The sequence below is a fragment of the Sturnus vulgaris genome, chromosome 7, assembly GCF_052056855.1.
Source record: "Sturnus vulgaris isolate bStuVul1 chromosome 7, bStuVul1.hap1, whole genome shotgun sequence".
NCBI lineage: Eukaryota > Metazoa > Chordata > Aves > Passeriformes > Sturnidae > Sturnus > Sturnus vulgaris.
The window spans coordinates 23,261,851-23,285,030 of record NC_142249.1 but is presented as its reverse complement, the minus strand read 5'-3'; the positions used below and the strand labels follow the sequence as shown (position 1 = coordinate 23,285,030).

Below are 23,180 nucleotides of genomic sequence, written 5' to 3'. Positions count from 1 at the left end.
CAGAACTTCTGTCTCAGGTCAGATTTCTTCATGCGAGCATTTTGGCTTTAAATATTAGTGACAGGCTTTTCTTTAGACATTTCATTTAAATGACAGTAAACATTAGGATCGCCCTCCTTCAGTTCAGTCTGACCTTGGACTCTTGGGCCCTTTTGAAATTGCCTACTTAATTTCTGTCATCAAGTTTACACCACTCAGACATAAAAATAACATTACTGATTGCCTTTCTAACTGTAAAGCATACTACTTTTGCTTTCATCTGTCATAAACAAGTTTTGAAGATTATTGGGCCATTAAGTAAGAATAAACTTAAAGAAAAAAAAAAAATTCAAAGCATTGAATATAGTTACTCAAGAGCATATGCTGTTTGTTTGAGGGGAATTTATTTTGCTCCTTGATGAGGTGCAAGAGTGTAAGTTAGGTGTATACCTTCACTCATCATTTAAAAGTTCCCTCTGTGTAATGTAAAATTCTCACATAACTTAGATTTAGATCATTATTTTTCTATAAAGAGTGCTTTTCAATGGAAAACACACTCAAATATCTGCTGAAAATAAGAATAATTTTCTATCCATCTATCCCTGAGTGTCACTGTAGAGTTAGGTTAACATTTTAAATGTGTATAGGCATTTTTCATTCCTATGACTTAATATCCTAATTTTGTAGTCTACCAGTTTTATCCTTATCATTTAACCACTGCACAAAAACATATACATTTGAAAGTAAATATTCTTGATAGTAATAATGCAAAGAAATTTCTGTGCTCAAGGAAATCAAGTTAGTATCATGTTAATTGCATGTGAGAAAAAACCCCCACAAATTTGGAATTCCTCATTGTGTCCAAACATTAAAAGATAGTACAATAACGCCTAAAAAAGGACAGTTTTCAGGATATGCAAATCTAGGCAGGCGAGAAATTGGGACATGTGGACCCGGATACAGGCTGCATGGACTCAGAAAATTTCTGCTTCTATTCCAGGACTACCAGGCACAGAAAGGCCATAATTTATGAGAAATGGTGACAGACTTTTCCTCAATTAATACAGTAGCCGGGCCACATAGTGCTATGTTGCCCTACATAAAAGGAACTATTTTTCCTGTGAACATTTAATTTCCTCATTTACTTCTTCATCTGCATTTCTGTAGTGATTTTGAACACAAACTTGTAACTTTCTAGAGTCCTATATAATCATATATAATAATATTTTATTGTTAAGCAGATAAAGGAAGTTTCTTGCTTCACATTATTCTTAAATTATGCTAAAAGATCATAAACCCTGATCCCCTCTCACACTGAAAAGGAGGACCTTAAAATTAAATAAGCAACATCTAGCGTAAGTATAAATAATCTATAAATGGAAATTGCCTGCAGTGTATACTTATCCCAAGATGTTCCCTCTGTGTGGTTCTAATGGGTATGTATGGTTAAGGGGATCACAGAATCAGTAGTGCTGATGCTCATCCCAGCCATTTTCCTTGCTGGAATGTGTGATATCCTCTCAGATTTACCAGTGTGCCTCATTAATTTCATTCAGGAAATGTTGTAAAGAAATATGAGGCAGGGCCTGATGCATCACAGGGAGTCAGCTGTATGTGCTCTTCAGCTGATCTACACACACACAGTAACTTCAGCACCCAGGAAACTGCAGCTCTGCTGAGCAGGTACAGCATGTATGCAGCTGATAAATCTGGCATGTGCCAGACCCATGCATATGGACTATGCACTCAATATATGCATATTCAAAATGTGACATTTGTTAAGGGTATATGACATGCAGAAGGTTGACCCAAAGAAGTAGCAGGAAAAACAATTCCAGGTTGAAAAAGGGACCTGTGCACATGGTAGCTCCATGATTACACTTACCCAAGTGAAATTACTCAGTCAAAAAGAGATCAATAGCAAGAAAGAATTATTAACTGGACAAATAATGAATGAATAATAAATAACCTTTTCCTTAAGCTTTTACATATGAAAAGGCCTCATAAGCTTTTAAATTAAATATTAACTTCTTAAATTGCACTTTTCACTGTAAAACATATTCTGTGATCTGTCTTAATTGATAGAGTAAGTGAATAGCAATTTTTCGTAAGATGTTACCAAGACTGGGGACCACATTAAAGTTTAGCAACAATTTGAAATCACCATTTTGGGGTGGATTATCTGGTACTTTTGTTTGAGATCTGGATCTTATGGGTTTTTTTTTTTTGCTGTTGTTAGTTGGTTTGTTGTGTTTGTTTGTTTGTTTGTACTGTGAATAAATAATTTGGGGTTATGTAATGAAAAAATAAGAAACTGGATATTTTTGTGATCTAGAATTTAACTTGCTTATTCCTGTTTAGGATTATAGTGGTAGTACACACACATTATGGTTACTCAAGAGCATATGCTGTACCTACTCTATATTTATATTTTCAAGTATCACAGTCCCTACCTGAGCTGCTCTTATCCCTATTCTCTCCGTTTTACCTCATTATATGGCAAGGAAAGTCAAGCAATAACAAATACTATCACAGTAATAGACTGGAGATTCCTTCCAGCTGTTGATAAAGAAAATTTTGATGAAAGCAGATGAACAGGTTGTATGAGGCCAGATCCAGTATCAAGGTCCTATGGGAGTCTAATTGGTCAATAGCAAACCTAGACATGCCATTGCAAGGTGCTGCACAGCTTTTAATCAGGAATAGATGTAATGAATAATATCAGGTTTCCAGTTAAGAGGACACCTTTTTCCTACAGGTGGTTTTTATGGTGGTTGGCAGCTGGTTTGATGGACTGATTGACACCACAGCCCACAGGGTGTACACGTATTCTGTAAGCAGCCTGAACTAGTGGGCATCAATCTTACTATGATGCTTTAAACCTTTTATTTATTCAAGTGAGGATGAAAAAAACACTATATCTTGCAAATGGAAACAGTATTAATCAGTATATTACTGATTAACAGCTGTAAGGTAAATAAAAACAAACAAAACAGAAGAGTTATACTGAGTAGAAAATAAGCTAACTAGAATTTTGTAAGTTCTAAAAATGTCTAACTTCTAAATAGAATTTTTTGATACACAATAGAGTAAATGTAACTTTCTGAAACTTATTTTCAATTTTCATTGTCAGAATTCAGAAAATATACAAATAAAGTACCAAATATCAGAAACTTGCATTTATTCTCATTAGCTTTAACTGAAGCAGAGTTCCAGCATTTCTTTTCCTTTGTCACCTTATGACAAGAAGAGCATACAGATAAAAGGAGCCAAGATTTGTACTTCAGATAACAAGGTCACAACTTGCTTGCCTTGTATATAGATCTCTTTTAGTATCTGCTATTCATTGATTCATCAAAAGCTGTGGGACTGCAGTAATGTCATTAGCACATAGCATACACACAGCAAATTATATTGGGCTGAGATGGGAGCAGCAGAAGGAAATGGATATCATCAGTCAGAAAGTTCCATCTTACATCCCACTATTCTTTTCTTCTTCAAAAATCCTTGCTCTTTTGAGGGCAACTAAATTTCTCTCCATGCCTAATCTTCATAAGGTACAAGTTTACTCATCTACTGCAATCTGTGAAGAAAATGAGGTGAAAGCACAAAAGGTGCCACCAGCATATTGATTAAACACACCCTACTTTTTATTCTTCTTTCTCTTGATATTTCCCACTCCAGGTTACCTGACAATAAATGGAAATGACCAAACTACCACTGACAATCTTAGAGGGAACAGGGGAATTGTTCCATGCTCTTCACTGAAAATGTGACATTATCTTTCTTTGCTAACATCTAGTATTACCTATACAGAATTTTGCAATACTGAGCTTAATTGGCACAGCTCAGAAAATCAGTATAGGGACCTAACGTCTGCTCATTGAGGGAAAAATTGTAAACTGACGACACAAGCATAATTTCTGTTAATATCACGGCCTAATAAACAACAAATCTGTTTAACAGGTGCTATGAAGCTTCAAATTACTGCAGCAGCTCACATTCCTGTCTTTAACAACCTTCCATCCCAAAATGGAGATGTGAAAGAGAGCAAATATTAAATATTAAACTGTTAGAGTTAAAAAGTCTTTTCTGAAACTGTTTTCTTGACAAGTCAATTATGAAAGCACAAACGTGATATGTTTCTAAAGCAAGCATCATTATTACTGATAATTTATCTTGGAGTGAAACAAGGATATCCCAGGCACCATAATGAACACAAATTAAAAACTTCTTTCTTTCACATCACTACTTCAGGTACAGGCCTTGCTTACTACTCTGAATATCAGCTGAGAGCCAAGCCTGCTTTTTTTATGTATGTATGGATTGAGGTGGTGATTTGTAAACTGTGGGTTCCTTATTCTGCTCTATGGGGGTTTTGGGCATTTTTTTTCTTACTCTTTTCTTTTGGAATAATTTCCAAATCATTACTAACATAACACATGTATCTCTAATGTCTACGTGTGACTGTAGAATCACTACTGAAAAAAAGAATTAACATATCAAAGTGATCTTCACTACCTTTTACCTTTAATAACTGGCAGCTTTAATTATTATGATAACAACGAATGAGACAATAGATGAATGGACAATGAAATGAAGAAATATAATAATTCTTGTGTTGATGTCTTCAAACAGTCCTATTAAGAAGCATATATTAAGCTTGACAGTGATGTTATAGACAAAATGTAAACTATACATTTGGTGTGGACCTCTGGTTAATTAACAGTTGCTGAGTCCATTCTCTCCTACACACAACCATGCAAAAAATGCCACAGAAAAAAATATTTCCTTAAATATTTTTTTTACAAAATTTAGCTAATAGGGGATTTCTTCAAATACCACATACATATATATACAGAAAACAGCAGTAAACAACGACATAGATTTTATTCCTGAATCATCAGATCTGAGATGCTCAGAATCTTAGGAGATCTTCTCTTCCCGAATCTGAATATCACCAGATTTTTCTTCCTAGGAAACAAGGTCACTTTTATAAAATGCTTGGGATTAATGTTGTATACCTTGATAATAAAATGATCTGATTTTGTGAGGAAGACTACGGTGTTACAACATCACATTAAGAGTAAGAGATCAGATATCAGATTTAACGGTGTTGAAAAGGAAAAAAAAAAAATCACACCATCATCACAATCAGTCAGTACAAAATGGCTTTGAATTCCCCGTTCCATCTTTGACTCTACCTTAACAGCAAACCAGAGGGGAAAATCCAATTCCAAAATGTGGAAAAGATCACGTTGCTACGATTGATTATGGGTAAAATTAAATGTTTTGCCAGCTTACCTGATTGAAAGAGAATGAAAAATCACTGCAAAGCCCAGCATCCAAAAATAATGTAATATATGTCTCCTCCTGAAACAGTCCAGATTTCCATCCACAAAGCCTTACTAATTGATCGTAATTTCTGTATTCTCGGTGGAAAACACAGAGACCTTTCCAGAATCCTCTCTGCTTCTGCCTCCGCTTGCTGTCCTCAGTCGCTGTCTGGTCCCCAACATATCAGAGCAGGCAGCCTGTTCTGCGGAGGGGCCGGCCCGGGGGCTGCGGGGCGCAGTGACGAGCCCGCAGCACCTGACGTGGCAGCTCCACCTACTGGTGGCGATCCCGAGCGCGGGGCCGGCGCCGCTCCCGCCCCGGCTGCGCTGCAGCAGCGCCGGGAGCCGCTCGCTGCGGACGAGGAGCTCAGCGGACCGACAGAACCGCGCTGCTTACTGCATAACCCTCCAAAGTACCGCTCTCTTAAAATAATTAGATTTTGAAACAGCATACGTTGAGCAGAGCGGTTGGTTTTAAATGTGCTGTTTCCTTTAAGATGCATGGGAACGGAGGAATGTGTAAATAACAGCGCAGACACTGACTGCCTCCCTCACTGGTGTATGCAGGACTTGCTAATTATCTCGATACTTTTTTCTTCGTTAAATACTACCATGTAGTTTTGGCACCATGATCACGTCTTTCAAGTGTGTAAAATGTACTATGCTTATGTAAAAAGCAAAGCTCAAAGTCTTTCTCTTAGACAGGCTTCCTGGGCACGTGCAGATTTACATCTGCTTAATTAAGATTCCTCTGGCCATCCAGGGAAGAATTATTAGGGCAGTGGCTCCAGCAGCACCTGCTCCATGGGTAGCAGTAGCAGTATAATGTCCTTCAGGCAGCATATTGTTGGTCCTGCCTGGAAGTTTGAGTGTTGTGTCTGTGGAAAGTGAAGTGTAGAAATGCTGTGCAGTCTCAGCGAGTGTGTGCAATATAATGACTCACAGCCTTGGGCTAGAGGCCACTACGGATCCCACCTAATTGAAAATCAAGCTACCAGCTTTCTTCAGTCATGTGGGATTTAATAAACAAACATGAGTTCACAAAACAAGAATAAGCAAGTTTAAGAAGCAATTAATATCTTGCTTTCTTGTAGCTCCTGTAGTTCCTTTAAATGCCTCTTCTGCAGAATTTAGAAACAGCCCCATTCTCTGTCCCCTGGTCAAACAGTTTGTTTTAGAAGCAAGGACCCCAGGACAGCCAGCACATATCTGCTCTGATGGCCCCTACCATGTCACAACTGCACAAAGCAGTAGAAGTGGTGATAACTGCCTACAACTCATGTCCCACATCTCTCATATCAATAGATACCCCCTTTTCAGTTAGCATTTATCCTAAAACCTTTTGCCAATTTGTGAGAAGTCCTTTTGATTTTAGTTACACTTGCTGTGTGCTTGACAGATATAAACACCAAATTCCTGAATCTGGCGGCAAGAAATAGAAATATATTTTCAGGTGATGTATGTATCCTGTATGCACAGAATAGTCTCTGTATACTAACTGAAAGAGATGTACCCTCACCTTCAAAATGTCTGGGTTTTGTAAACCTGGGACATACAGGGACACTCCTGATCATACTGTTCAAACAAGTCCTCGTTTGCTTCAAAGAGACTTTGGGAGTATGAACATATACAACAGTCCTATTAAAAAAAAATAAAAATCTCCCTTTAATTTTAATATTATAAACTTCCAGAAGTTAAGAAGGAATGTATTTTTAATTAAAAAGTGTTCATTGTCTCTACAGCATAGATTTTGCTTACATGAGATTATGTTAATTTAGCAAACCCATGAATGATGAGAAGCTGATGTCTGCATTTTAAATTGCTTAGGAACATTTTTTTGCAAACGCATCATGTTTTGGAAATCAAAGCAGTCTTTGAATAGGACTTTCATTTGCTTACATTTCTTTTATTTATAATTTTTAATCTTAAAAAAACTTCCTAGGGATCTTTAGAAGTTTTCTCTAGAAAGTCTTTATGTCATTGTCAAAGCTAATCATCATCTAGTAACGTAAGTGTTAAAGGGGAGTAATACATGTTGAATCTGTGTCTCTTGGAAAAATAAAGAAATTTGAATCTAAATAACAAACTATTTCAACTTTGTTAAAAAATAAGAAGCATAGTCCTTAATACTAGCTATGTAATTCCAACAGAAACGGGTATATGAAAAACAGTTTTGATCCTCAGCTGGTTCAGAGATTTGATTCTTCGTTAAGTTTTACGAGAGTGTAGTCTTAGGATAGCTAATTTTTTGAACTAATGTTCCACTAGATGGCTAGATTAATGTCAAATTGCTAGAAAACACCCAGTTCTGCTTTTTTGTGGTAGTGTCCTTATATTTATTGCAATCTTCTGTGATATGCCAGTTGGCAAAATGACTGTACTTACTGCATTTGTCTGTACCAAAACAGTCTTCTCATAGGTATAGGTGTGCTATTAGAGAAATATTATGTCACTGATATATAAAACAGTTCAATTATCAATCTTCACACTAAAAGAAGAATCCAGAAAATCTAAGTTGTGTTTGTAGAAATGCTCATGCCACACAAAGTCACGTAAATGTTCATTTACGGAATCACAGAATGGTTGTGTTGGAAAGGACCTCTGGAAATCATGTAACCCAACCTCTCTGCTAAAACAGGCTCACCTAGAGCAAGCTGCAGGGTCACATACAGCTGGGTTTTGAATATCTCCAGGGAAGGAGACTCCACAGCCTCTCTAGGCAGTCTATTCCAGTCCTCTGTCACACTCAAAGTCAAGTTCCTCCTCATGTTCAGATGGAAGTTCCTGTTTCAGTTTTTGTCCACTGTCCCTTGTTCTGTCACTGGGCATCACTGGAAGGAGTCTGGTCTCATCTTCTTGCACTTTGCCCTTAAGATATTGTATGCATTGATAAAATCCCCTCTCGGTCATGTCCTCTCCAGGCTAACCAGGCCCAGATCATACATAGCTCATGTACAGTCCATATTCTTCTTTAATCATGTACAGACTTTGAATAATGTTCTTAAGAACTTTAAAATCTATCAGTGGAACAACAGGGCTCAAACAAATAGCTACATACATTTAAAATATAAATGCATCAAACCATCTATACAGAACAACTCCCCCAAACCCCTGAATTTTTAAATATGAAAATTTCATTTTAAAAAACTCTCTTTACAAAATGTATATATGTAATACATGGTATATATACAAAATCTATCTCCTCCCGTTCCTCAGTCTCACTAGATCCCACTGCCAGATCTGAAAATCAGAAGTGGCCATTCAAAAGACAACAAATAGGCTGCTTTGACAAAAGTAATTTATAGCAATTCCAGCTTGATACTTGTTTCAATTTAAATCATTATTACAACTTTTAGTGCATCATCACTGAAAGTTCAACTCAGAAAATACATTTAAAAATGTAACTTGAAAAGCCCTGACATTTCTAAATAATCTGTCTGGGAATCTTGCCCCAGGTGCAGTTCTGCTCCCAGTAAAGACTGAATAAGTGCAAAGCTATCCAGTCACTTTTAACTAAATGGCTGAAACACAAATGTTCAAATATCTTCATTCCAAAGAGAAAAATAATTTTGAAGTGTTAAATATGAATGAATAGGTATGTATTCATAATTCATTCATAATGTTGGGGGTTTCATAAGGGCAAGACCTGTACATAGCTCTATGTAAGTTTTCAGCAATTAAGTCATCAACTTGTTTTAACATCCAATATTTTATTTGATTAATACAATTACTTTTTGACAACAATTTTCCTTAGTAATTCTCAAGAACTTTTGTGAACTAGCGTACTTAAAGGCACCAAAATATAAAACATGATATTGTAACTATTCCTTCAACTTAACAACATTACCTTTTGAAAGAGATCAAAATTGCAGTATTTAGTTAAGTGTAATGAATGTGACTTTAATTCAACACTGACTGATATAAGTGTATAAATCTCTTTAGTTTCTCTCCTTTTTTGCTCCTTTTACCCCTAGTGTGCCAAATCAAAATAAAACCTGCTTTTAATATATTTTATACCAGCTACTAATGCATATTTACAAGCCATGGACCTGACATAGTAGCTTTTCCACTAATATCTGAACTTATACTTGAGAATCTATTTTAACAGGCCATAGAGCATACTATCTGAAAAATTAGCTGCTCTAAATTATTCCTAACATCGTAATAAAGATATATGATCAGCAATCTGTACTTTAATGGCTATAAATTTTAATAATAACAAGATTATTTTAACATTATGTTATTAAATAATAGTTAAACTTCTGCAACTCTTGTAGAAGAACCAATAAGAAGGCCATACGTAAATGGACTCGGTTGTGATAATTTCATTCATTCAATAAAAATGAACTAAAAATAAGTCACAAAGTATAAAACACCCCAACCACCTTCCATATGTGCCTAAATGCTTTCAAAATACTGATCTCAGGTTACAAGTTTCCTGTCATTCAGATGAACTACAATCACAATCATAAAGTTATCATGAGCCAAACAAAATGTACACAACAATCACAGCTTAGAGATCTCTTAAAATGTTCACTTTATAATGCACATACTCTGTTCATATATTTAGAAAGAGTAGGACTCTTGTGTATCTACGTTTTGAAGAAATAAAATGATTGTATAAAACTGATGTCTAAGTTCAAGATAATTACAAGCAGATAATAATAAAATAACTGATCAGTAAAAAAATTTTTCTTATGCCAGCGATCCTCAAGGTAGAGGTGGGCCTAACTGCATCACTACTGGTCTTCAGGAGCTTCACAGCCAACCTCACTTGGCATTGTTCACTACTTAGTGAGAGATTTGGTGAAAAGCTCCATTGGTTACCTAGAAAGATGTAGCTTTCCCACCATATAGGTTCTAGCAATTTCCATCCTCTAGTATGTAGTAGGCGCTGCTACTGCTGCCACTACATAAGTAGTTTACAAATTTCTGAGTGCCAGAAGCAATATTTCTTCTAATCTTGTTAATCTTACTTGATAAGGTTTTTTTATTTTATATTTATTTCATTACAACACAGGAGAATCATAGGAGGCAACTCATTTATTTGGAAATACTTTTTTGCATGACATATGCCTCAAGGACTTACAGAGATGCAGGCAAACAGGTTAGGAGGATTCTGAAAAATACGAGATATTTATATGAGTAATAAAAGTTAGAAAAGGAAACAGGCACTGACACAGAAAATAAGGGTTCAATATCTAAGACTTGCAATCTTCTTGTGTAACTTCCAGAACTTAATGTATGTATGTGTCTCAGTTCCTCTCCTATGAAATTGAGATAATTCCTGATGTCAGAAGAGGCTATAGGATAAATCAATTTTTTTAGACAACAAAGCTGTAGAGATCGAGTGAAGAAACATTTTGTTATTCCTTGTAATGTCCAAGGATGTCCAAGGAGGCCAACCAGGCCTGGGAAGCTAATATTTCAAGCACCATATGTTCACAGGACATGGGCCATGTTCAAAAGGATCTAACATATATATGACAAAACCAATAAACAAAGATGAAATGAAAGCAATCGATTTCAGAGTGAACAAATACAATTTAAGGTAGGCAGATTTTAAGAGGTGGAGAAATGAATTAAATGATACCTCAGCAACAAGTGCACTAGTGTGCTCTCAGAGCTAGTAACAAAATCTAATAATGTTCTCCCAGGACACCTATAAACAGAGAGATTGCATTCATATGTTTTCATTCCATTTATTGCTACTGAGTCATGTGGTTTAATTGGTCAGATGAAGGGTAATCATCACTTGGAGAGAAGGGAGGTTTTTGTTAGACAAACCTCAAGTTATGATTTATTTATTTGCTAGTCTTTAAAAGCTGGAATGCCTAGAATAATTGCTCTGTTTAATAACATATGCTTGCCAAGTTGATTTTGCTTTAGAAAGTTTCTCTGTGTCTCATAGTACATGTAGCAGTTATCTGCACTAAAAATAGTACCTTTATAACTAAACTATGAAAATATATTACACTGAAAAAGATGACAAAACATTTCAAACAATTGACTCTAGCATGTTAAGAAAAATAATTGTACCTTGATCTGCTTTTGGCCAAGAATGATAAGGACATAGAACATGTAAACTGTTTGCTGCACTGAATTATAAATACAGGCATACCATGTCACAGAGACCAAAGATGGAAGTGATACGTTCTTTCAAAAACCATTGTACTTATTCCTTGTCAAATCTCTATCCACCATTGGTCATTAGAAGGGACTTCAGGGTTAGCCTCAGGCAGCAAAGAATTTACTGGTTTTAAAGTCTGAAAATATTATACATGTGATATAAAATAGTCCCTTCTTCAAAAGTAGCTACCAAGACTGAAGAGTTTTCATTATGTAGAAAAATAAATCAGAAATCTTTTAACTTCCAAAGCTTTTTTTTTTCAGGCACTAACACACCTCAGATGCAAAGATTTTAGATCTACAAGAACAAAATTCAAATATTGCTAATGGTTAGTAGTCACCAAAGCTCTTTCTCTTAAAGTAACTGGAACTGGGAAGAGAATATACTTCATATTTAGAATAACATTAAAGTTCAGTTTCACTTAAATGAGTAGTTTGCAAAGGTGACTCTCACATGTTAAAGGCAAGAATAATAGGCTTTATGATTTCATAAGAACTAAGAAAAGGCTAATAACTTTTGATTGAAATTAATTTCTGTCTTTTAAAAAGATGACACTTCAATAAACCACTGTTCAATCTTCAGACCTGTCTTTTGCCTTAGTAATTTACAAATTTAGGTCTAGAGTTTGAGAGTTATGAGATTTGTGGATTAAAAAAAAAAAAAAAAAAAAAGATCAAAAGGAAAAGAAAGAGTTCTACTTATGTGAAACAGCTATTTCTTTGAGGCATGTAAACGACAGGCGTAGATAAGTGTCTGTTGGCCAGAATAGCTCCAAGCATTGCTCCTGAATCTTAATATCCCATGCGCTGTGGAAACTGGAGTTTGACCTTTTGCTCCATCTCTTTCTGGGCAAATGTTTTTGCATGATTTAATAGAATGGTTATTTTTTATGCAGATGACTGTTAGCCATGCTCCAAGAGGCAAAAAGAAATTTCTGGTAGAAATGAGCTCTATCAGCATGGTTGAATAAGCAGAAAGATTCTTCCAGCTATCCTAGTTTTAGGACACTTGAAAAAAAATCAAAAAATGAGATTTGTTCAAGGCATATTTGTTTTAATTCCTATGGATTTCCTATAATTACTATTAAAATGGTTAATAAAACTATGAATAAATCATGTTTGTAGGTGTTGTTGGATAGCTTTAGGAGATTTGAAATCAGCTCTGAGAAATTTGCTAGGATCTCTCTGGATCTCTTCTGAAATTTTCATAGAGAAACTACTTTCTTGCAGACACGTAACTGTTTGAAAGTTTGTGCCACTTTGTGAAAAATCAATTTTTTATGGGAAAATAAAAACTTAGAAAACTCCTGAGGATCTCAGCAGGAGTCTATTGTTTCTGATTTACTGTGGCACTTTGTGATATATGTGAGATCTTATCATATCTCATTTTAATTGTACTTTTCATAGAAGATACAGAAAATCAAATCTCACTTTGCCAATGAGCATTAGCACTAAGATGCAATTGCAATATACCTACAGATTATAGAAGTAAGAAGTGAATAGAAGGATTAAGATTACAGAATAAAAGCTTTTCTCAGTTTGTGTATATTTTTATAATGCAGCTGAAATGCATGTTTATTACCAGTATACCTTTAAGTAAATTGCTGCTCTACTGCAAAGAATTACATATTAGTACTATTATAAGTAATAAAGTTTCATATAATTTCCAAAGTTCTTGTAACAGTTTTATCTCACTTTTAATATTACAGATGTTATTAATTCAAATTATATTTATTTTTTCTTAGATAGCATAGAAGTCCTTGGTTAGTTTATGAAGTTGAATTAATATTCAAAACTTTAATATTATATATTCCAATTAATTCCAATTAATTTTACAAAAAAATACATTTTAAAAGTGCCTTTAGAATTAGGCTTTCGAATACCAGGTTCAGCACTTTTGGTCTCAAGTAGGCCTATAGGCATTCATGATGTATTTCCATATTTATCCAAAGTTGTCAAAGTAGATTCCATTGTATGCCGTGCTGGGTGCCCTGCTGGGCAGGGCGGGCTCTGCGGAGCCGTGGCCGTGGAGCCAGGCCACGCTGCAGCACCGCGGACAGCGCCGGCTGCCCTAACACCGGCGGCGTGCGCAGCCAAACCCCTGCGAGTGCCAGGAGTTCTGGGTAAAGTTGTATCTTAAGGAAAAAAATTCCTGAAAGTCAAACTAGACCGCATTTTTTGGTGACAAAAGGATTTCTGCGATGCTCAGTCCATGCTCATACAATAGGTGTTTTGACCTATTATTATCACTGCTTGCACTATTTTGGAGTCCTTTCAGGGTCCAAGATCCCATTGTAAGGCCTGAACAAGCATGAGAATGGATCATTTTCCTGGGACACTCCAAGGCTTTGGGATAACCCTGATGAATGGGTTCAGCTGACACAAATATCCGTCATTACTCAAATTGACTGTGTCTTCAGCTACTCCCTTGTGTTGGCAACACTGATTTTTATGATGAGTTAGATCGTGGATCCTAATTATAAAGTCCATGGTTTTCATCTGGATCCATTCCTAGTTAACTTTGCACTTTTTCCTCCCCCAGGCCCCATGTTTTGGTATGATTAAATTTTCCTCCACAGCTGAGAATTGCTGAGCCAACCCCACATGCAGGTGGCTGCTAGCTGTGTGATGTGACAGAGCAGGTGTACGTGATAGAAATAGAAGATAAAAGTAGAAACAGTCAGCTACACAGCATTCCAGTATAAAGTATCCTTTAGTAACACTAAATCCAACACTGCTATTATAGGAATTGTGGCTAGAGACAACTGGGGTGAGGCAGTCAATTTGTACATTAGTCTTTTAAAACTAATTGTATCCAGAATACCAAAAATCAGTTCTAAGATGCTATAAAATGCAATGGAGCCTTGGATTAAAGTAAGTAAAACAGATCATCCTAAAAACTCTTTATTGAGCAATAATGTAATAGTCTTGGCTACATCCAAGCATCCATTTCTTCTGTCTTACTTAACAACTTTTTTTCCTCTCTGGCTTTCAATAAATATGTAGATGTCATTTGCGTTTTGCAGGATCAATAGTCAGAGAAAAAAACAGCACTCTTATTTTCTACCATTCTGTAGTGGAGGGTTTTGCATAAAGAATGATTTCTTTATTTCTAAACAGAACATGCATTATTGCATAGTAAAATAAATATATCAGGCAGAACCTTGAGTTTTCTGCAATTACGTGTATACTGATGTATTCAAACACTTACCTCACTTTAAAAAAAAAAGGAAAAAAAAGAAAAAAAAAGAAAAATCATGTTGTGTACTTTAAATGTCAAGCCAGTTGTCAGGAATTGGTAAGCAGTGCTCAGTGTTGCCGTATTTAAAGCTGTGTACTGGAGGGTAACGCGGCGCAGGAGCTGTGCGGGCAGGGTGTGCGGGCACCGGCGCGCTCGATCCTGCCAGGAGGTGGAGCCAGCGCGGAATCTGCTGCCGCTTCCTTTCCTCCCTCTCCGCTCTCCCCCCTCCTTTTTTTCCCCCACAACCAATTTTGTGATCGATGCTGGGATTCAAGGAATGAATCTCAGAACAGGAAGCAGGCGAAGAGACTACAGAATACTGCAGAGGTTCCTTTGTTGCTTTTATGGGGAGGCTCTTTGTTTCTTTCCTTTTTCATTTCAGTGAGATCAAGAGTTTACAAGCTTCTTTGCCCAGGAACCTGTACCTGCAGTAGAAGGAGCCTCTCATCATCTATCTACAAGTGTATGGATATTTCTTATGCTATGATTTTAAATTCTCTTTTAATCAGGTAAGACAACATTATATTTAATATGAATGCTACAAACCAACAAATTCTAGCTGGTTTTTACCAAGATTCTTCTCTTGTGGTGCCACACCTAGTTTTCAATTAATATTAATAGAGCAAGAGGAGAGGAAATAATAGCCATCTTTGCCACTGCATGGATTTTTCATAGCATTTAATTGGGTCTTAGCACAATAATGAAAAATTATGTTGCTCTTTGCAGCTTTCTGGTCCTGTGTTTTTAAGCTTGCATGCTTGTAATAAGAATTACTTTCGAGTTTGTGTTTTTCATCTGAATTGTGTTAATTTGTTGCTGTTGTTTTGAGGTGGTCATCCACAAGTGTTTTCTTTTGCTACTGGAGGCTATATTGGTGCCGTATTCTGAATACAAATTGGAGTGTGTTTTAAAGCACACAACTGCATCCCTAGGATTGCACAATTTTGATGCAGAGAGATACTGTTGCTTCTTTATAGCTTTTTCAGTGTGAGGCTCTCTTTCCTTCCTAAATTCGTCTTTTTTTTTTTTTTATGTGAGGCATAGGAGATTTATAGGATTCTCCCCTCCCTCATCTCCCAAAACAGCCTCTCCCTGATAGAAGACAGAATGGAGGACTTGTCTATGACTAAACATGGTTTTGCACTGCTGCATACACCATATGAAACACATATGTTTTGTGAATTGTTTTATGTATATAAGAATGAAATTTTTATTTTGAAACTTCATTCCATATTGCATGAGAGAGAAAAAATATTCCTTTCATTATTTTTTTAGAAGCATGATACCCACTGGGAGAGACAGCAGAATGACTCAGGAGGTGGGAAGCTCATGCAGCACCCCCTGACTCTTCTTTCAAACCTTCTGGTCTTTTTTCTTTACCTTCTCTTAATTACAGCAATAATGGTTTTCGTTGGGAAAAACAACACTGAAACGCATTGACTTACAAAGTCACAGATCAGGGAAGGGGCTCAGTAACCAGTTTGTGAAAAAAAAAAATAGAGAATGTGCAATCAGGTTTTTTCCCTGTTGCTTTCTATTATAAGGTGGTAAGGAGCACTCCATCAAAATTTTCACACACCTGCGTAATCGCAAACTTTTTTATTTTTGTGATGATTAGTGAAGCAACAGAAAATTGCCTGTTGGAATTTAAATGCTCGATGCTGTGTTGGCTTTAGATGATGCCACAGATCCAAGTGAAACGTTCAGAAGGTTCACACACATTCTCGCCATCTCTGCAGGTTGCCTGATTAGCTGCATTTTTCTGATCAATGTTTTCAATATGCATATTCTGTGTAAGGCTGAGCCATTGCAATGTCTGAAGGTCTCTTCACTAGATGGTAAAGGTTCCTTCATTACTGAACGGGTCTGGAGAAATGATGAATGATCATGTCCAAATGATCTGCAATTTCATCTGGTGACAAATGCATTAAATAAATGATGCTCTCATATGTCTATAGGCCCCACTTCAGCAACAAACAGACATGTCAATGGGATGACTCACATTCTCAATATTAGGCAAGTGGATAAATACCTGGTTCTGTTCTCTTGACTTTTAGACTGCACCAATTTTCAGAGAAAAAATACTATTTGTAATCACAGAAATTTTGCAGTGTTCATAAAATGCAGTTAGTAGGTCAAATGGGCATGTAGCTTCAAAGGCAATCTTTAGATTAACTCTTCTGTTTAAAAAAATAAAATCAATTGAGTTATAGCCCTTAGAGGAAAATATTGAAGCAGAATTCATACAGATTTTGAGTATATTTATTGTGAACATTACGTCTTGGGAAATAGAGGCACATAAATGGCTGTATCATATCAAAGCATGATCCAGTTACCTTTCACTAGGAATAAAGTTGGGTATTTCTGAAGGAGTTCAAGCAAAACTTGACCCTAAGAGAAAGCTGACTCTCCCTATGTTGTGTGAAACTTTAGTATTCTTCTTATTTTTGAATACTGAATTACTCTGATTTGTACTTTGTACTCATATAAGCATCAGATCTCAACAGCAGAGACCAGTGTACCCACCCTGCAGCAAGAGCCCAGCATCAGTTATGCTGCCAGTGCTGCTTCCTTGATTTCATCTCACACCTTGATGAATAGATTTGTGTGGTCACTACCTGTAGCCCTGAAAACTCTTCCACCAAAGAGATGGAGATGACACTGAAATCTAATACAATCTATCTGCTTGACTCATACCTGGTAGCAAGAAATGCAGCTGTAATCCCGTTATGCACTCAGCTCTCAGCTGGAGCACGAAAAATCTCAAGCAAGATTTTTACTGTGTTGCTTCCAATGTTTTAAGGCCATAGATGTGCTTCCACCTGCTTTTCCAAACCACAGTGTGGATCCTTTGCAGCTGCACACCCTGGTCCTGCACTCCCCCTGAATAGAAGTAGTCTCTTGCCCATCAGAGCCCTCCTGTTCCTTTCTCTTTGTCATCGGTCCCAGCTTGCCAAGCAGGCGTCAGGAATCCTAGGGCCTCCTTTCTAGAGGCTTCCTGAAGTCCCTTGAATAATCCATTTCTTGTACCTTCTCTCATCTCGCAGACACTCACCACTCTTAGAAATGCTGGGTGAGAAGACATTTCTGTCAATGGTCACTTCTATCTCCTGTTCCTCTGTTACTGTCTTTGAAAGACTAATTATATGTACCTCATTTCCCAGAGGTGGTAATGAAGAGAGGCAAATGATGTTGTGAATTACTAAATGCCTTAAGGATTAAAAAAAAAAGCTGAGGAAATTAATACTTAATACATGCTTGGGAAAAAATGCTATAAAGAAGATTTGGAACCAAAATATTGACAGAGGACAACTTAAAGGAACATTGAATAACTATATTCATGCTCTCCAGTTCAAATTCCAAGTTTGCAGCTTTACCTCTTTTACTTTTGCTTCTGAACCTACAAGTGTTTATTTTCCAACCCTTACCTCCAACTGAAGTTCGGCTGCTTCCTCTTTCTGCCTCTGACTGGTTTGGGCCCAGCAGAAGAATTTTGCTTCCCCTCCTGCTTTCAGTGTTGGGTGCCTCAGCAGTTCTCAGTATTAAGTGCACTGAAGGGGCTGCTAATGTAGAAACACAGCAACACATGGCAGCTCTCTAAGTATTTATTACAAGCCGCTAAGAAGCTTTTTGTGAACATATCTAGAAATTATTTTAGAGAAGTGTTGAATGGCCAGATTTCAATACATTTAAACGGGAGCAACAAGACTCAAACTCGTATATTGCCTGAGCAGCCTACTTGAAACAATCCAGAATAAATAGATTGTAGCAAAATTTTCAAAAAAACTGGCTGGAAATACATATTAATGCTGCAGTATTATCACCGTGCTTATAAAATAAACACAAAACCAGTTTTTAATCTTTCTGTTTAAACACCCAACAACATAGATTCATCATTCTTTCCTGTGTTTTTTAAACTTGTAGATTAGGGAAATAATACTTTCAAACTTTTCCCAATAAGCAGACTAAAAATATACTTTTTCTATTAAATGGTGAATTTTTTGTTGTTATAAGCATTCAGACTGAAAGAGGAAACATGAATCCACATTGTGAAGTTTATATTTTCTTTCTGATTTTATTGAAAGAAATATCTCACCATTAATAGTGCCATTAAAGAAATAAATCAAGTCTCAACAATTAATATTTGGCAAAGCTGAAAGCATTATGAAGTGGTTCACATGATGGAAACATTAAGCAAACAAAACTGTCAAGCTGTTCATACTATATGAAAAAAAATTTAAAAATAAATAGCAATGACTTATTTTTATGTCTCTCGAGGTGAAGTCCAGTGATTGTTCTATGTGAAGTTTTCTTAGGCTTTGTGTAATTGTGATCCTTCCTACTTGTTGCTTGATTCTTTGTTTGGTTTCCACTGATTATGGCCCGATGAATTGTTGTAGCTAATGCTAGTTGGTTCTCACCATCTTTCTGGAGAGATCCTCACAGGTGGTTGACGTTATGCATTAAAAATGCAAACTTCCTTCACCAGGAAAAAGGCTCACATTCAATAACATAATGGTTGCACCACACAGGGTAAAGCTACGTTACCTACACAAACCGGTAACATATAGCATGAGCAGGCATGCATTTTAAGATGATGGATGTCCAGGTTTTGAACGTACAGCAAGTGATCTTCTGATGTGGCCTTGTCATATTGAAAGGGGGTGTCTGAGTTTTATGCCATAAGGTGCTGATTGTCCGGTCTTAAATGGAGTTGTAACATACAGCTTTTGAGTAATTCAGATGTCAAGCCACCTGCTCTCGCCAAAATATTGGGTACAGTTCAACACTGCAGTGAAAAGCAGGATGGCAGCAGGTCCAGCCAGCCTTTAGATTAGTACTTTGGTTTCAAAGGCAGCATTTGTGCTGTATGGAACTGTACAAGCCTACCTGATTATTTTGGCCGTCTAACTTCTGACTCCATAGCTTCTGGTCGCTGATACTGAACTAACTTAATTTGAGCTACAATGTTTCCCCATCTACTGCTGCCATTCTTCCCGCAGCAGAGTGAGTGTTGTTGTAGCTGAATTTTTAGCAGCAGGTTTTCAGAGTGGGGCAGAAACAGTCTTCCTATCTGAATGGGAGGTAATTATGCATCTTTTTTTTTGCTATACCATCTTCACCATCTCACCATCCTCAGTGTAACTGCAAAATCCTCCACAGACTTTAACCCTAATGTAGTTTTGTTTGATGATAAATGTAAATGACTCACTCTGAAATTAGGAGTCTGACTCAAGTTCTCTAAAGCAATACACTGTGTTCTAGACTCACCCATTTGTCTCAGTAGGATAACAGATATATTAGGAGCTGGATTCCATACGTGTATACAAAATGGAGACATGCAAAAAAATTGGACAGTCTGTGATCTCAAGAAAAACAGTGGCCAGAGTTTAAACGTCATAAACTGTGGGGAGCATGATTAGAAACAAATGTCCTTTGCATAGACACTGGGATCTGAATTTGCTGTTTAAAAATGAGTTCCATATACAGGTGCCAGCACCCAAGTATTTAAACAAATCATGTGCTTATAGACAAGTATACAGCAAATTTCTAAACAAACACTATAATGAAACAAGGACTCTGCCCAGGATAGTTGAAATTTGACAGCCTGTCTCTAAGTATGCTAATTGTATTTTGTGTATAAGTAAACATTTGTACCAAAGACAAGCCAGTGGAAAATCCTACTTCTTGGGCCACAAGGCAAGCTTTGTTAGATAAGTCTTCCCTCCTGGAAGTCTCTGGCAAAGTTATTTTAACTGGCACTGTAGCACACAAGGTTGTATCCAAAGAGTTTAACAGGTGTATTTGTAGAGTGTGTGAGCTCCATGTGTTTTCTCTTTGCTGAAAGTCAATAATGCAACCATGGAAACTAAAAGATAAGTACTGACACTAGGCAGAATGAAAAAATCTTCCATCTGTAGTTGTGTTAACCTGAAAGCAGGCATGGGGCAAACACTGCACGATTGTTTGCAGATTGAGAATTTGGTGATGGCTGCACAAACACCCTGTGCAAATGCGTTCACAAAGGTTAAATTTTTCGGTGCAGAGGCTGGTTTCCATTTTGTAAAATGGGAAGCACCACAAAAGTGTTGACAGTAAACAGCCTCCCAAGTACCACGATAATACAACTGAAAAGTTCTTCTAGTGAAGCAATGAGAATATGCTTTGAATACTGGGGTGCAGGTTGAGCTCTACTTTCATTTGGCTTCTGGAAAATACTAATAGATGAAATAGAAAGCACAGCATTTTACTCTCACAAGCAATGGGAAGATGGAAGTCTTTACAGTTATTAAGGAAGTCCATTTGATTTGAAAGAAATAGAATGTGAATGTTACTGGACCACACTTTAAAAGAGTCACTCTTCAACAGAATAACATTTTACATCTTGCAAACGGTTTGCTTTTGTAGTTACGTTGGCTAAACACATGTAACAGTCACGTTTTCAAGACTTATTGTTTCAAATTTTTTATGGTATTTTTAGAGTTAGAGTAAACATTTAAAGTGCTTCACAGCCTTTACATTTGTGACCATAAAAAGATATTGTGCTTTTGCCAGATGAAATTTTTTATGAATATCATGATCTTTGATCTGAAACAAAGCTTTTGCCCTCGAAGCCAAGCCGAAGGCAGGCTACTCTCACACAGATAAATCTGGTACTTTACTCCACTAGGGGAAAAAAAATTGAACATGAGCCTCAGGGAATGATGATGATGATGACCTTTAATGTTATATGGGACACTTGGGTGTTATTACTCATGCTGGTATCTTGTTCTGTGGAGTGGCAGAGGCTGGGAACTCTGGAGAAGTGTTCTCCATTGCTGGGAAAGGGATTATATAGCTTTTCTCAGTATTGACCTCACTTCCAAATTAGTTCATGGATTCACACATTCTCAAAATAATCTGTCCTTAGTGAGAAAGATAAAGGATATGATGCAGAAATAGAGTTAGCTGGTAAGCTGGTATAAATATTCTAAGGATGGGCAAAAAGCTCTGGAATTGTGGTAAGAAGAAGAAATATCATCTGGGAATCTAGAGAAGAGTGACTGATGGGCAAGAAGCAGTGAAATGTAGGGTGGGGGAAAGACAAATTTTAGAAGGGTATACAAATTGAGTTTATATAAAAAAAAGGTTGAATAAATTGTAAAGGAAATATTGACACTTGTATTCATGTTTCTGTATGGAAATAAGCAGTGTGGCGTGCATGGCTCCTGTGGGAAAACGTCCTTGCAGTGATACAGTTCCAAGTTGCAGGTGACGCTGTGAGCAAGGAATGCTTCTAAGAACTCTTTGGGGAGCTCCTGTATTCCCTCTAATCAGAACCTGTTTTGCTGGCTCAAACATACTGGCAATGGAAAAACTCTCCTGAGGAGGTTTTCAACATCTGCTCCGTTGTTTTATTCACACGTACCAACAAATGTAAAAGCAGTATATTAAAAAATCCTGTACACTTAGGAAATTATTCTGAACTGGAAAAAAGCTATCAAGCTCCACTGAAAAAATTTCAGTTCCAAATAGTCCTGTTACAATTGGCTGCAGTTGCATTTTAGCCTAGAATTTTGTAGATTGTCCTCAGCAATCGTTCTTTTTCCCATAGTTATAAAATATTATAATGAACAAGCCTCCATTTTTCTTTTTTTTAAGTTATCTTGAAACTGAATCTGCATTTTTAAAGAAAGTGACTGAACTTTAAAGCTGTTAATTGTTTTCTTCCTCTTATGAAAACAATCAGGATCTATAAAAAATTAGTTTTGGGCAGATATATGACGTATGTGTTTCTGACACATTTCCATACTTCTGTGCCACTTCTCCTTTTTTTCCTAACATCACTACCCAGGAAAGCGAGTTCCAAGTATTAAACAAGGCACCCATATTATTGCAATAACACTTTGCCATAAGGTAACTTACTAAGGGTTTCTCATGAATTTGGTGTGTTTCAGCTGAGACTCTTTAAATCAGAGGACTGGTATAATCCACACTGGGCAGGATGTCAGAATAAACACTCATAACCATCTCCTCTGATCCTACACTTATGAATCTGCATTGCTCCCTCAGGCCTTTCAAGTTTCTTGATGCAATAGTGATACTACTTTCCTGCTCTTACTTAACTGCATGTGTCAGCCATAGGCACTTAGTCCCTCAGGATAAATTGATCCATAAAGATGTTTTCATATTTCAGAATATTCTCGGTTTATGTCTTGATATCACAGGTCTTGAGGACACTATAAAAGGCAAACAGAAATTGGGCCTGGCAAACTGTTTCAGGATTTTTTAATGGCATTTTTATTTAATTGTGGGCCAATTAACTACTCTGTTTCCTTTCAGATCAAAAAAAATCTTCTAAATTTAATAGAGACTTGTTTAATGCTTTCTAATGTTATATATCTGACTGAGCTTTTCATTACCCAGGGAAACAAACGTGCTGGTCAGGTCACCAGGGAGTAGTGATGATATTTGCTCTCTGCTTTTGCGTGGGATGTGGCAGGGATGAAGGTGCA

At 36.7% G+C, this 23,180-nt stretch overlaps 2 protein-coding genes across 9 annotated transcripts in view; one reads left to right on the top strand and one right to left on the bottom strand.

The window, feature by feature from the left end:
- Window positions 1-5,536, bottom strand: part of LOC106855889 (sodium channel protein type 2 subunit alpha) — a 70,332-nt gene extending 64,796 nt beyond the window's left edge. For all 5 annotated transcript variants that reach the window (XM_088168123.1, XM_088168124.1, XM_088168122.1 and 2 more), the window contains exon 1: window positions 5,284-5,536. The gene's annotated coding sequence lies outside the window, so the exon portion shown is untranslated. The remainder of the gene's footprint in view (window positions 1-5,283) is intronic.
- A 9,349-nt stretch (window positions 5,537-14,885) lies between these two features.
- LOC106855874 (sodium channel protein type 2 subunit alpha) overlaps window positions 14,886-23,180 on the top strand; it is a 75,429-nt gene continuing 67,134 nt past the window's right edge. For all 4 annotated transcript variants that reach the window (XM_088168121.1, XM_088168118.1, XM_088168120.1 and 1 more), the window contains exon 1: window positions 14,886-15,194. The gene's annotated coding sequence lies outside the window, so the exon portion shown is untranslated. The remainder of the gene's footprint in view (window positions 15,195-23,180) is intronic.